Below are 16116 nucleotides of genomic sequence, written 5' to 3' on the forward strand. Positions count from 1 at the left end.
TGGAAATTGCAAGTTTGAGTGAGGGAAGGAGAGGGAGGGATGTGTAAGAGTGAGTAGGTGTGTGGAAGGGTGAGAGAAGACTAAGGGCTACTTGTGACAAAAGTGGGCAGACTGGGGTCCACTCAAAAAATCATAGCTCACCGCTGGTAGCTCCAAAAATCATGAAAAAATTTGAGGTGAGTATTCAGAGCGTGGGATACATTTTCTCTTTTGACCACCGCTCCAAATTCAGAGTGGAGATAGGTGCCAAAATTCTCACCAAAAAGCCTTTTTTTAATGCCTGCAAAAGTCTTTTAGTGGCCCCCTCCATTGTTGAATTTGTACAATGCATCCAAGAGTGAGCCCCTCCTTTGTCATATTATAATACAAAGCATCCAAGTTGCCCTTGACCCATGCATGGAGGAGGATTATTGATGAAGAAAGAAATATATACATGGTGGGACTAGTGTATGGACTATTCACGGACTTTAGCTCAATGAGCACAAGGTGTTAGAATAATGAGTAAAAATAATAATAAAAATATGGAGGAGTTATGGATATGGAAAGATATTTGAATCATATGATATGGTCCCTTCTTGAATTATTTTGGGTGAAAGAGGAAAAGGTATGCAAGTAAATAATATAATAAACGTAACCAATGAGTAGAAATCAATTTTTTGTTTTCACGAGGGTGAGGGTGAAAATGTGGGAGTGATTTGTATAAAGGAAAAATATGAGGTTAGAGTATGTACATATTGGCAAAAAATATAATTATGGTGTAAGAGGATGAAAGAAGGTGTACATAGGTTTAATAAAACACACACCTAAGTAGAAATATTTAAATAAAATACCAAAATAATTATAAAAAATCCCTATATTTAGGCCATATATACAATGAAATATTTACACACAAAGAGGCTATAGTATACTTTTATTTTTTTAATTTTTTTAATTTTTTTGGCTCAACTAGCCTAGTGACTAGCTGGCTGAGGGTTTTTAAGAAGATATGGGAAAAGCCCCCTAACTCACACACGCCTATGTACAGTGAAATGGTAGGGATAGCCATAGCGTTTGAGTGAATTTGGTACGATGGAGTAACTTACTATGGCAATTATGGAGAGCCGAAAAACGGCTATCATTAGCCCTCCCCCAGGATGATGGTATATTCATGTACCATCATAAAGCATCTTTTCCAAAGAGAGTACTTCAGAGTCCTTGACAAGATCTTCATTGTTTGGCCCCTCGGAATTTTGACTGGAGTTACATTGGTGCTTCATGTAACAATACTTACATGAGACAACGGCCTTTGGACAGATCTTTGGTAGGTCCTTTGGTAGAAGGAGACTCAAATAGGGCTTCAAGCGATACCTGTTTACCTTCCCGGAGTGTTCTTTACCATTCAAGTCCATAAACTGATAGTAACTTGAATTGAAAGCCTTCTTGACTATGTATGGCCCTTGACATCTAGTTTCAAACTTGGCATCAAAACGATTGTCAAGTCGATTGTCATACCTTAGCACAAGCTCTCCTTCCTTGATGCCTTTGTCCTTCAGTTTCTTGTCGAGCTTTTCTTTTGCTTGTGTGGCTTTCCTCTTGTAGCACTCATATGTTGCTTCTCTTTTCCACTCAAGCTCCACTAACGTAAGAAGTCGATCCATCCATACCTCTTGATCATCTTGTGCTGCTTTGCCATGAAGTCGCATTGTTGGAATGTTGAGCTCGATAGGCTGCAAAGCCTCTTGAATATAGACCAAGTGAAATGGTGTGAACTCCGTGGCTTCCCTATATGTGGTTCGATATGCCCACAAGGCACCATCCAAGAAGTCATCCCATAATTTTGTCTTGTTTTGCACCATCTTTCTAATGATTCCTGCAATGACACCATTAGCCCTCTCTACCAAACCATTTGATTGAGGATAGTAGGGTGTGCAATGCCGATGTAGAATGTGAAGCTCATTACAAACTTCTGTGAGCAAGCCCTTCCTAAATCCTGGACCATTATCAGAAACGATCTCCAAAGGTGAGCCAAATCTGCAACAAATGTGAGTGTACACAAACTTGCTAACTGTCCTCTCATTCACTCTTGCCACACTTTGAGCTTCCACCCACCTAGTCATATAGTCTATAGCCACTAGAATGTAGAGTTTACCATTTTTTGTCCTAGGCAGAGGACCCATAGCATCAATGCCCCACTTTTCAAAGGGTCCATTTGCAAGAACTATTTGCCTCGGGCCATGCACCAACCTTCTATTTCCATTTATCTGACAATTGTTACAGCTTTTACACCAATGTTGAACATCCACATGCAAGCTTGGCCAAACATACCCCGCAAGCAAAATCTTCTTCACAGTTGATTCTTGGGCAAAATGACCACCACATGCAAACCTTTTAGAATGGCTGGAATTTCCTCGATAGTTGGTACTCTTCTGCACACTTGATCCTTCCCTCTTTGATAGAGGGAGCCTTCTAGGAAGAGATAGAAACTTGCCTTCTTCATGAGTCTCCTCTTCTGAGCCTTCGTGAAGTCTTGTGGAAACTCACCCTCCAAAATGTAGCCAATAATGGGAGCCAATGACTCCAATCCCTGGTATCTCGGTTGCTTGACAATTGATGCCACCATGATGACCTGCACTTCTCTCTCAACACATGTAACTGCTTGTTGTGCAAGTAAATCGGCATCTTCATTTTGTTTCCTCGGAATATGATATAGTTGCACTTCTTCAAACTGATTAAACATCCTACGAATGGCATGAACTTTTGTCCTTAAGCTTTCATTCTTGCATGCCCAAATGCCTAAAATCTGTTTAACAATGAGAGGTGCATCTCCCTTTACCATGAGACGTTTTATCCCTTGGCCAATGCACATCTTCAAACCATGAAGTAGTGTGTCGTATTCTGCTTCATTGTTGCTAGTTGAACCTGGTAGATTGACCTTCTCTTTCATGACCACCTCTCCACTTGGGTTGAGCAACACTAGCCCTCCCCCTGCTTTCCCTGTGGCTCGTCGAAAAGCTCCATCAAAGAACAAGGTAAAAGCATTGGGAATACTTTTTGGTGGTGGCAATGGTAGGGTCTTTACTTGAGGCACTTTAATATCCTTCTCATGTACCCTATAAGTGAGAATCCCTGCCAATTGTGCATGCACACTATCTTCTACCTTGAAAGAGTATTGGAACTCTTGCAACTCCATAATCCACTTTGAGATCCTAGTACTAAGATTCATTTGAGATGATACCCAAGGGAACAAATTTTTTGCAGTGAGGATTACAAAAGGTTTTGGTAGCAGGTAGGATATAAACTTTCTCACCGCAAACATGAGAGAAAGCATCATGAGTTCTACTTCTGTGTAGTCTCTCTCCAAAGCATTCATGACCCTACTAGCAAAGTAGATGGGTCGCATCCTTGTACTGTGGGGATCTTGTTGTAGCAACACAGCACCAATTTTTTCCCCTCCAACACTAGAGCTAACAAAGAATGTGTACTCCCAACAAGGAGGCATGAGTGTTGGTAGCTCTAAAAAAATGACTTTAATGTTACAAAAATACTCTTCAAGCTCATCAGACCATGCAAATTCTACTTGTTGTGTCAACTTTTGCAAAGGATGAAGCAACTCCGAAGCTAAGTGAATGAAGCGTGACATATACTTCACCTTCTGAATGAAAGAGATGACCTCCTTAAGACTCTTTGGTGATGGGAGCTTAATAAGAGCCTTTGCCTTTGAAGGATCCACCTCAATGCCTTTATAGGAAACCTTGTGACCGAGCAAGATCACTTCATCCTCACCTATGTGGCACTTGTCGGGGTTGAGTTGACCTCCCATGTCGTAGAGCTTCTTTAAACCTTCTTCTGCCCTTTATAGATGCAATGATTTTGAGCTATAAATGCAGAAATCATCAATGAACACCCTAATTGACTTTCCAAAGAATGCTTGAAACACCATGTTCATGAAACGTTGGAATGTTGCAGGAGCATTTGTCAGACCAAATGGCATGACTCTAAAAGCATAACAACCCCAAGGAGTGATAAAGGTTGTTTTCAATTGATCTTCCAATGTGATACCTATTTGAAAGTAGCCTGAGTAACCATCGCACACAGTGTACTTCTCATGACCAGCTACCTCATTTAGTATCTCATTCTGAAATGGGAGAGGAAAGTGATCTCTTTTTGTTGCCTCATTGAGTGGACGGTAATCCACACACACCCTCCACTTTCTGTTTTTCTTAGGAGTGACAACAACGGGAGAGACCCACTCTGAATTCTCCACTGGATAAATGAAACCTGCTGCTAGAAGCTTTCTTACCTCCTTGAGTAAAGCCTGCTCCTTGATGACTCCTAGCCTTCGTAGCTTCTGAGCCTTAGGTGTGGCCTCTAGCTTCAACTCAATTTTGTGTTGAACAGCATCTACTCCACGCACATCGGTGTAGTCTTTAGCAAAAAGCCTAGGAAATTTCCTTAGCACACATTTGAACTCCTCTCTTTCATTCTTTGTAAGTGTTGTAGATAGCATACCTTCTAGCATTCTTTCATCTTCCACTTTTTGGTTCTCTTGGGAACCTACCTCCTCCAAACCTTGACAAGAGGTCTCTTGGTATGTTGGCTTAAACCTTACCCCCATGACTTCGATGGAAGACTCCTCTTCAGTAATGCTGCCGCTACTTTCTTCTTCTGAAGTGTTATCGGTCCAACCTTCTTCCGTCTCACTTTGAGATGATTCTTCATGGAGCTCCTCTTGGCGTTGCTCCTTCATGTCAAAGACAACCTTCTTGTGATTGTCGTTCCTGCAAATTAGCTTTCCACTCTCCCAATCCTGCAAAGCTCGCATTTTCATTAGCCATGGTCTCCCTAGGATAAATGGGTAACCATTTTCTTTGGTAGACATGACATAGAAATCCACTGCCTTCTTAATGCCAAAGGCCTCCACAAAAACATTTTTACAAATGCCTACGCATCTAGCCTTGCTATTGTTTGCCATCTTGACCTTAATTTCAGGTGTCTCATGGATGTGCATGCCTAGTTTTTGCATGAGTCCCTCTGTCATGATGCAAATTTGTGCACCCCCATCCACTAGACCTTTCCTAACCAATCTCCCTTTTATGTAACAATCTAGCACAGGTGTAATGTCCTCATTCATTTCAGCTTGTGCAATTTTTACAACAGGCACACTCTCTTTTACCTTTCTCCTAGTGCTAATTGCCCTTGTTAAATCCCTCCAAACTTGTGGACATAATGCAAGAAATTGAGGCCATGAGATATCAGGACCCTTACCTCTCATGTCTTCCAACAGGTTGTATGGAGCCATTCCATGTCCAAGAGGGAAGTCTTGGAGGTTGATACGACGTCGAGTCCTCTTAGCCTCCTTGGTCTCCTTTGCCTTCTTTTCTTGTCCATGGTCACTTTGTGATGTAACCTCTTCTTTCTCCTTACCTTTCCCTCGGCCACGCTTAATGCCATTTGCTTCCATGTCAACCTCATTTGAGTTTGTCACCTCTACCACATGCACGTTTGGGTCTGGCAAAGGTGGAACTCCTTCCACTCCTTGTGGAGGTGGTCTTGCTCCATTTGGCCTTTGTATAAGCCGTGGTTGCTGACTAGTTCCTTCACCTACATTCATCACTGGGTAATTCAAGTTAGGTCTCCCTGGCTCCCCACGGGGCCAAGGACAATTATACATCCCATGTCCAGACTCACCGCAATTCCAACATTGCAAGACTCTCCTAGGTCGTGGGTCTCGCTCTTCAGACTTCTTTGCTTGTCCCTTTGGACCTACGGCTTGTGCAAGGTGAATTGACAAGCTGCTTAAAGATTCATTAAACTTCTCAATCACTTCCGCCGTTACCTCAGGAAGCTCCTTAGATGTTGATGCTTGTGACTTACCTTTGGGTCTAAGACCTTCTATTGGAACCTCCCCCCTTAAGCACTTGAGTTTCCTATATTTCTCAGCAGCCCTAGTTTCAGCTGCATCAAAGGTAGCAGGTGCACTCGCCTCAACTTTTACCTTAAGGTCAGGAAAGAGTCCGGCTATGAACCTCTCCTTCTTTAGAAATTATGCACCATCACCAGGGTTAGCAACATTTCATATCCATAGAGCCCAAAGACGTAGGAACTCTTGCTTGTACAAGTAGTAGTCATCTAAGTCTTTTTGCTTATGAGAAACAATGTCTTGCCATAATTTCTGAGTGTTTTGGGGATCAAAGAATTATTTCTTGAACCGATTCAAAACTTCCGTGTAATTCCCTTTAACTTCCTCAGGAAAAGAGTCAAACCAAGTGCTAGAATCTTTCCTAAGGACCACCTCAAACATTTCTACACGTTCTTGATCAGTTACTATCCTCTTGATACGGCAAGACATCTTGAAATTCGCTAGAAATAATTTTGCATCCTCTCCAGGCTCTCCAAAGAAAAGAGGATATCCAGACATTTGGCGTTGGCTCTCCATTGAATTGATTTCAAAGTGACGCGTTTTTGTTTTTTCTTTCTTTAAAAGATTTACACAATAATATTTTCTAACTTGCAATCTATTCTACAACAAAATAAAAATATTCACATCAAATGACCTATGATAATCAATAAGAGGTAGAATGACAGGGTTTGTTGATGCGAGAATTTCTCCTACTCTTTGGGCACCAAACATGAATACCATACGTTGTTGAAAATGGATTTTTCTACTAATTGCAATGTTTACTCTAATGTGTGGAGTGAAATGAAAGGGAAAAACCTGTATTCCTGGGCCATTATCCATGGTCTATGCATGACCTAATTCTTAAAACAAAACAAAAATATAGACGTCCAAACTAAGGTCGTACCTAATGAGAGGCAAAATAAAAGGATTTACTGATGCGTTTATCTCTACCAACCAAAGAGGACCTAAAATTCTACAAATTACTCGCTGAAATTGCAACTTAGTACTAACAATTATGTGTACCTTTTGCCTTGCAATGGGAATGAAGGGATCATACAAATTCTCTTGATTCATGCAAGCTACTTGATTATGCTAAAGGTTGAGCCTTCACAAAACATACACAAGCCTATCCTCCGTGGGGGCACCAAAATTGAGGCGGTCCGGGGCGGGCAACAAGAAGAGCAACCTCTAGACACCCTTCAAGGCTCCCGTGCTGCTCAATGGGGATGGGACACAACACAACACAAACCAAAACAACAAACCCACAGCCAAATCCCAACTACACAAGGGGCACCACCTAGTTTAAGAGCGAACTAGGACGCAAAAGAGGAGAATCGTTAGAGCAACCCACAAACAAGCAAGGAATTTACACTAACCCTAACACCAATGGAACACTCTCACATACTAAAACACGAGAGAGAGAGAGAGAGAGAGAGAGAGAGAGAGAGAGAGAGAGAGAGAGAGAGAGAGAGCGAGATGGTGTACAACTTAGCTTCAACTTTATATTTTGCACAAAAAAGAAACTTAGAGCTTGCAGAATCAAGTGACAAGATTTGGTTATAGCATCACTAGCACATTGTCTTAGGGTTATGGGAGCCCTCTTACCATCCACCCTCTTACAATGGTAGCCAAACAATAGCCAATGAATCACAAGCAACAAAACAACAACCTTCAATGAAACAAGTCACCTTATGAAGCTGAATGAGTTTGCCAAGCCAAATTGGAGGAGAAGCGTGAGCCTTTGGACATGAATTGCACCCAAAACTACCAATTCATTGATGTTGGGGTAGATACAACAATGGTAGGAAGAATATCTTCTACTCGCACTCACTCAAACTAGCTCAAGCTTTTCTATGCACCAAGGTGATGGTGTATAGAAAGCTTACTCTCTCTTTACAACCAAGATAGAACTGGCGTGTGGTACTCTCAATCTAGTGTGCAATGGTATAGTGATGTTTTTTACAAGGAGGAATGGGTTCTATTTATAGGTTTTAGAAGCCTTGATTAGGATTAAGCCTAATCAATTTTATTAGGAAAGATCAAGGATTATGAATTTTTATGAATTTCAAATGAGAATGGGGTCTCTCTTTTCTCTTGAGTCACATGGATGTGGGCTCAAGTAAGAGAATTATTGATGTGGTGAAAGGAGATAAACTTCCATGGGAGTGAGTGAATTTGGTTTACTTGTGCGGTTGCCTACTCCATATGTTGATAGTGTGGGTGCATTTTTACAAGAGAAGTTAGTTGTTAGTGGTAATAATCACTAGAATTGTTAGTGATACATTTACAATGGGTAGGATGAGTTGATTTGATGAAGGAAGATGGGTGAATTAAAAGAGAATCATTGAGATGGTGAAGCTTTGAAGAAGCTTGAACTCACCCTTGTGTAGATTGTGGAAAAAATGACCGCTGGTCTTCTTCTTCTTCTTCGCTTCTTTACGCCGCCGCCACGGTTAACCACCACGATGAAAAGAGGATTTGTTGATGAAAAATCCTGAATTTGTAGAAGTTATCATGGTTAAGATGCTGAATTTTAGATATTTTTAGGAGAGGTAAATGAAATTGTAACATAGAAGCAATAGAGAGAGACATGGAGAGGGTGTATGTATGTAGAGGTTCATAAAAGAACTATAGGGATGAGAGACAAGGGTAATGGTGAAGAGGGTGAGAGAAGCCATGGAAATTGTAGGTTTGAGTGAGGGAAGGAGAGGGAGGGATGTGTAAGAGTGAGTAGGTGTGTGGAAGGGTGAGAGAAGACTAAGGGCTACTTGTGAGAAAAGTGGGCAGACTGGGGTCCACTCAAAAAATCATAGCTCACCGCTGGTAGCTCCAAAAATCATGAAAAAATTTGAAATGATTATTCAGAGTGTGGGCTACATTTTTTGTTTTGATTACCACTCCAAATTCGGAGTGGAGATAGGTGCCAAAATTCTCACCAAAAAGCCTGTTTTTTATGCCTGCAAAAGTCTTTTAGTGGCCCCCTCCTTTGTTGAATTTGTACAATGCATCCAAGAGTGAGCCCCTCCTTTGTCATATTATAATACAAAGCATCCAAGTTTCCCTTGACCCATGCATGGAGGAGGATTATTGGTGAATAAAGAAATATATACATGGTGGGACTAGTGTATGGACTATTCATGGACTTTAGCTCAATGAGCACATGGTGTTAGAATAATGAGTAATAATAATAATAAAAATATGGAGGTGTTATGGATATGGAAAGATATTGGAATCATATGATATGGTCCCTCCTTGAATTATTTTGGGTGAAAGAGGAAAATGTATGCAAGTAAATAATATAATAAACGTAACCAATGAGTAGAAATCAATTTTTTGTTTTCACGAGGGTGAGGGTGAAAATGTTGGAGTGATTTGTATAAAGGAAAAATATGAGGTTAGAGTATGTACATATTGGCAAAAAATATAATTATGGTGTAAGAGGATGAAAGAAGGTGTACATAGGTTTAATAAAACACACACCTAAGTAGAAATATTTAAATAAAATACCAAAATAATTATAAAAAATACCTATATTTAGGCCATATATACAATGAAATATTTACACACAAAGAGGCCATAGTATAATTTTATTTTTTTATTATTTTTTATTTTTTTGGCTCAACTAACCCAGTGACTAGCTAGCTGAGGGTTTTTAAGAAGATATGGGAAAAGCCCCATAACTCACACACGCCTATGTACAGTGAAATGGTAGGGATAGCCATAGCGTTTGGGTGAATTTGGTAGGGTGGAGTAACTTACTATGGCAATTATGGAGAGCTGAAAAACGGCTATCATTATCAAACAAATAAAGCACTCCTGGTTGATCAATGTTTAGTTTCTGAAACCATTTTTCCTTTTGCCACGTTATCTCCATATCTACTGTAATCCTCAGGGTTACTGGATCCCCTTTTCATCTCAGAATCTATCTCCATCATCATAGACTCGAATTATTTCCAGTCTCTGAGTAGGTCTTTATTCAATACAAATACACTTGCGTCCTCGATAGTCAGAATAAACTAGGGCTCCCCTTTAGTTTGTTCCTTCTAAGAAGATTATAGTGAACTTGGAATCGTTCAAAGGATTTAGGGAGGTGCTTCCTCCTGGCATTGGTCCTTCATTGGAGAAACGTCCTGGCTCTTGACTACCCATCATGAAGAAGGATTTGTCTGACAAAGTGTCAGTATCACTACCCTCCTCAATAATCGGTGCTAGTGGATCTAGCCTTGCCTGAGTTACACTCTCCTTGGTGGACACTAAGCTACCGTGATCACTTGCCACCTTTTGGTCTCTAAAAATGTGTCTTCCTGATCTTAAATTCATCAAACTTATCAGTGTAACTTAACACAAATCCAACCACTCACCTGGCAAATGATCAGTTTCCACACAACTTCTTGCTTTGCCGCTGAATATACCTGTACACAAGCGTTTAATTTCGGCAATTGAATCAAAGCATATAACCGCTAGAGGTGATTTTAGTAATGATTGGGATAACTAGAGAGTTAACCTCAACCACTACTGTATTTTATACACTTTTGATGTACTGGATTAGGTCTGCTAATCTGGAGCTGTATTTCCTTTGGATGTTGGTCAATTTACATGGAAAGTCTTAATTCAATCTTTGCTCCATCAAAAGGTCAAACAGGGTCCAAATTCACTTCTGAAAGAAGTTCTTGAACCCTCAAGTCAATTGGAACATCACTGTATATTCTCCGTCAAATTTTCTCTTCCCTAAGCCCCAGTAGACATCCTACGCGTAGGATGTCTCCTGCACTGTTTGGTCGGGTTTTTTACACTATAGATTCCCCTTGATGTGCTGAGTCCACAGCTCTTTTTACTTTCTGATTTGGACACCTAGAAGCTGGTCAATGGATCAGAAATCTATTCCAGTAGCCTGATGTTGGCCTAACCAATCAAATCAACTCCAATTCGGACCAAAATTGACTAGGAGGCTTGCCTAAGGCTATACAACACCCTGCTATACCCACAGTCAGTTTCTGACTTCAATTTCATGCATTAGACCTTCTATGCGTAGCATGTCTAATTGCTCAAAATGGCTTCAAATGCAAAGCACAGACTCCTCTTAAGGTGCTTAACACTTTGGTATGCTCAAAGCTGGCTTTGGAGTGCCAAATCACACAGAACACATCCTATGTGTAGGATGTATTTTTGGCCTGTTTGACCACAGACTTGAGCCATAGCTTCCCCTTGATGTCAGCAACCCAGTGCTATGCTTAGATTTTGGTTTGGATTACAAAAGACCCCAATTTTAGCTGTTCTAGCCCTTTTCAGTCAAAGATGCTAAAGTCTGCCTAGAACCCAATTTTCTCACCCAATTGAGATGAAACCCTTCTCACGCACTCAATAAATCATGCAAATCATGCTCATGCAGCCATCCTATGGTGTTGGTCTTAAAATAATGCCTTGGCACAATTTGGGTAGGATGTTTGGCAATTTCTATCTATCTGGCCTTATCTTGTCAAGATATGGTCAAATTTCCACTTTCCAGGTGAAAATAGGGTAAAACCTACCTTCTGAACACACTGGTCAACTCAAAATTTCAAAATTTCCACCAGATCAGCCTGTAGACATCCTACGCGTAGGATGTCTCCTGGCTTAAAATTTAATTTTTTCCTAATAGAAATGCTCCTGATGCTCTGCAGCTCTATCAAAAACACTCACAACAACTTTTGAACTCCACTTCAGCTTTCAACCACTCTTCTGCGTTTTTTACAACCTTGTGATGAACCTAACAGCAAGTATAACATGCATGAAGTGCTCTAGATCATAAATCATGATGTCCTACTTACCCTACTCCTACTCATCATATGAGATGGTGATAATGGTGTTTTGGTTGCTTCCTGGCCTCTCCATACTCTCAAGCTCTCCTTTCACCGCTTCTACCACTCCAACTCCTACTCTCTACAACTCAACTAATACCTAAAACTATCTAAGTCTACCTAAGTCGAAGGATCTAGGCCAGACACACGCTCCCTAGGCTCCCTCTAAGACCTAGAGAGTCCTCCACCCTCTGATCCTATCTAAATGTAAAACAAAACTCAAGGACTATTCTCGGTCACCTACCTAGGGTTTTCGTCCCCGACAGCGGTGCCAATGTTGGTAGATACGTCGCGACGGACGTCAGCACAGCGAGAACTCACCTAACAAGATTTTTCAGCTAAGGACGAAGCTCGACCTGTAGGCGCGTGGAAGCAATCATAGGGTGTCAACCTACACTCAATCTAATATCGACTAATTCCTACAGAGGTCTCTACCCAATGTCTAAGCTACAGCCTTCAGGAGTGCATAGGAGGAGAATTCCTACAACGCTTCCAAGAGCCGAATACCCATCAAACATTCTCGAAATGCCACAGACCTTGAAGAGACCCTAATAACACCAATCGGTCACTCTCCCTAAGGTCCATGAACCAAAATCCCAACCCTAAACACCTGGTGCAAAATCGCATAGGATGTCTAGTCAAAATATGCAGGTCATCGTTTCCAAAAACTAAAGTTCCTAATGTGTAGCTCTACTCAATGCGAATGTTTGGATATGCTGAAATGCAAAAACGAATAACGTATGCTCGTCGAATCACTAGATGAAGCTCGTAGGTCGAGCTCGCAAAACCAGACCGTACACCCGCAATGTAGGTATGGGTGCGCATCTCTGGTCGGGGGCAACACGCTGCACTTCTCCGCACTCAATTCCGACCACCAGTGCACGTGTAGCGTCAAGATGAAACTCACACTCTCTCTCGTACACAGTACGCTCACTCACAGACAGAACTTTTTTTAAAATGACAAAGGTTTTTTCATTAAGGTCAAAAGTGGTATAAATACCTTACAATCTCAAACCCTAATGTTCCAATTTAACCATCTACTCATCTAAATGTCAAAAATGGGATACAATCTAGAAGCTTCTGTAAGCCCCACTATTTACAAAGGTGAAATGTCGGTTTTTCTCAATAAATGATAATTACAAAAAATAATATTCCGTCGAGCTCCATAGGGTGTGTCCAGCTTCTAACAATGCTTAAGAATCCAAAATACTAATTTTGTCTATGTTCACCTCGAGGTTATGGTGGCCATTGCTGGATGAAACAGCGGACCTCCATGTTGCACGGGAGGGCCTAATGGTGTAGCTCTGTGCTGGTGGATAGGGGTGGCCCCGAGGTGGGCTACTCAGTTGTCCTTATTGCTTGTCTTGGTCTAGATCTTCTCTCAGGGAGGCCTTATTTTTACTCAATGTATCTGGGTGGTGATCCGCCTCCGACTTGAAGAGAAACAATTCGTGAAGGGGAGGAGCTAGGAGCACAACGGAAGAGGAATACGCACGCACACACACACGCACACCACCATAGCCTCACACATAGGTTGGAGTGGGAGAGTCGCCACATACTATGTGTCCCCTTTCTTTCTTCTCTATCTTATGCATGAAGACACAATACACATTGTACTTAGTGTTAGTGGCTCAATGAAGTGTATCACTATACACTTAGGGCTAGTAGCAGTTAGTGATGGGCGATCGGCCACATGGACATTCAACCTAACATTCTCCCACGTGATGGCCAATGTGAGAGACCATAAGAATGGAAGAGAACCACTCTTCACCCAATGCCCATCAGCTCACGATAGTGCTAAAATTGATGGTTGGAGAGACTTAAGTGAGTGCATATGTTGTGTTCTCTCACGTAGGAATCTTCACTAAATCAAAGCTCTTGTTTTTTGCCAGGCATTCACAAGTGAAGTGATAATGCACATCAATGTGTTTCCTTCTGGAATGAAACACTGGATTGTTAGCCAAGGTAATAGCACTCGGACTATCACAATGAAGAAGGTGTAGGCTTCTCCAATCCAAGGTCTTTCACTAGGCGAGCAGGCCAAATAGATTCTTTGCATGCCTCACTCAATGCAACATACTCTGCCTCTGTGGTAGAAATGGATGTACAATCTTGAAGAACGAATCTCCAAGAAATAGTAGAACCAGCAGATGTGTAAATCCAGCCTATTGTTGATTTAGGAATGTCAATACAAACTACATAATCAATGTGGAGAGTCATCCTTGAATGGATGGCTCTCCACAACCATAGCATAACCGTGGGGCTATTGTGAGTGTGCGAATGCGATGCGTGTGCGGCAAAGAGAGAGAGAGAGAGAGAGAGAGAGAGAGAGAGAGAGAGAGAGAGAGAGAGAGAGAGAGAGAGCAGGATGTGGGATGAGCTCCCAAATCTCATTGTATGAGCACAATGTGAGAATGAGTGAGAGCTCCTTATTATTTGTATGTATAAAGAATAAGGAGATAAATGTGGGCAGTCGGACACTCGCCAACAAACACGGGCAAAGCACGGTGAGGCACACCGCCTTTACCTAAAATTCTCCCACTACAGGCTGTGTGCTGATAAGTGGCGAGAAGACTAGCTTACAACTAGTATATACAAGAGGTGAGAGAAGACGGGTGTCAACCTATGCCCACTAGCTCATTCTGTAACCACTCTAGTGTAGATGCAACATGCATACCACTAGGGCTAGAGCTATGATGACACTCAAGTGATGACCTGCATGGCTCCACAATGCACAATGTCAGTGTCAGTCATCGCACGACTGACAACTCCCACTATGAATGCACCAACCGCATAAGCAAGATCAGGTCTCAAGACCAAAAAATCAGACATGAGAGACCGAAAAGCCGACGAAACATGCACTATGTGTGTCAACCTATCTTTGTCAAAACAACTTCAGTGCCGTATGCATCCTCATCAAGAACCACCTGACTATGCATCACCATATCAGCATCGTCAGGCAAAGGCATATCTACTGAGAATGATTGCAAAACCAAACAATCAGCACCACTGCAATCACACACAGCTGTCTAAAGGACACTCAAAGCTGTGCATCCCAAGAGACACCATTGTCTGCGTGAATGTCACCACAAGACAAATGCACAACCTGCTCTCCAGTAGCACATCCACAAAAGAGACACGCCTCGTCTCTCGCTCCAAAAATGGCTGCAAATACATAGATACTACATCGCCTCGTGTGTTAGAAATATGCAAAGGGTATACCAGACCACTTCTAGCACCTGTGGCTATCACTAGTGATCCCCTATGCATCTAGAAAGACTGCTCTCTAGGCACTACATGACAACCAAAATCTGCCAACTATCTCACTAAGATCAAGCTCTGTCTCAACTGAGGAACATAGCACACATGCCGTAGCGTGTATGATGCACCACTCGGCAAAGACAAAAAATCATCTTTTACACCTCTATGTCAAATGCCGAACCATCAACAAGTTTCACACAACCAAGTTTTCCACTAGAGAAAGAGAAAAACAAATCACGACATGGCATCACGTGAAAAACTGAATGCTCGTCTAGTAGAAAACGTAGACAATGTGCTATCCCAAGACACAAAGTAGTCTGAAGGCAACAAGCTAGACTCAAAAGTTACATGTACGTCACATGCATAATCTCTCCTCATAGTAGCATCATGCATTTTCCTCTTGCTCTGCCTCCTATGCCTGAAGCAATGGTGTCTAATGTGTCCTATGTGACCACAATGCCAACAACGCAAGTATCGGCAAGAACGAGACCGTCGTCTCTCACTGTCACTCATATCTATAACCATAAGTAAATGTCTAAGAACCAAAGTATGGTGAGAACTCTAGGAGAAATCTAGCGAAATCTCCCCTATAACCTGAGCAAAACCTCAAGTATAATATCAACCATAAACCATGCCAGACTGGCAACAAAGTGGGAGGTAACTCAACCACTAAACCATCAAAGAGCAAACAACAAATACGCATAAACCATGGTGAGAAATATTGGTAAAAATTCAGCAGATTTTTCCCTGGAAACTGAGTAAAAATAAAAAAAATCTCACCAAATACGGATGACAATAGACACTATCTCAGTAGAAAAATCCACAAATGATCTACATGCAATACCAAAAGCCTAGCAAACTGGCTCACTCCTGACCAAGTAGGTCTATGGACGTATACCTATCCAGGAACACTGCAAACCTGTAAACTTGCTACTTGTGATCTATGGCTAGCTCAAACTATATCAGCATAATGCATACATAGCATGAAACTGCACAAAATTGTGCTAAAAAAGCTTTCTGAAATGCCCCACACGATCAAACAATGCGCATAAAACTACATCCGGATGTGTAACGATCCAAAACTTACATTCCAAAGCATCACTTGCATACACAAAAATAAGGTGAATTCTCTCTCAAATA

The sequence above is a fragment of the Adiantum capillus-veneris genome, chromosome 14 (assembly GCF_014529385.1).
Source record: "Adiantum capillus-veneris isolate H3 chromosome 14, ASM1452938v2, whole genome shotgun sequence".
In the NCBI taxonomy this organism is placed as follows: domain Eukaryota; kingdom Viridiplantae; phylum Streptophyta; class Polypodiopsida; order Polypodiales; family Pteridaceae; genus Adiantum; species Adiantum capillus-veneris.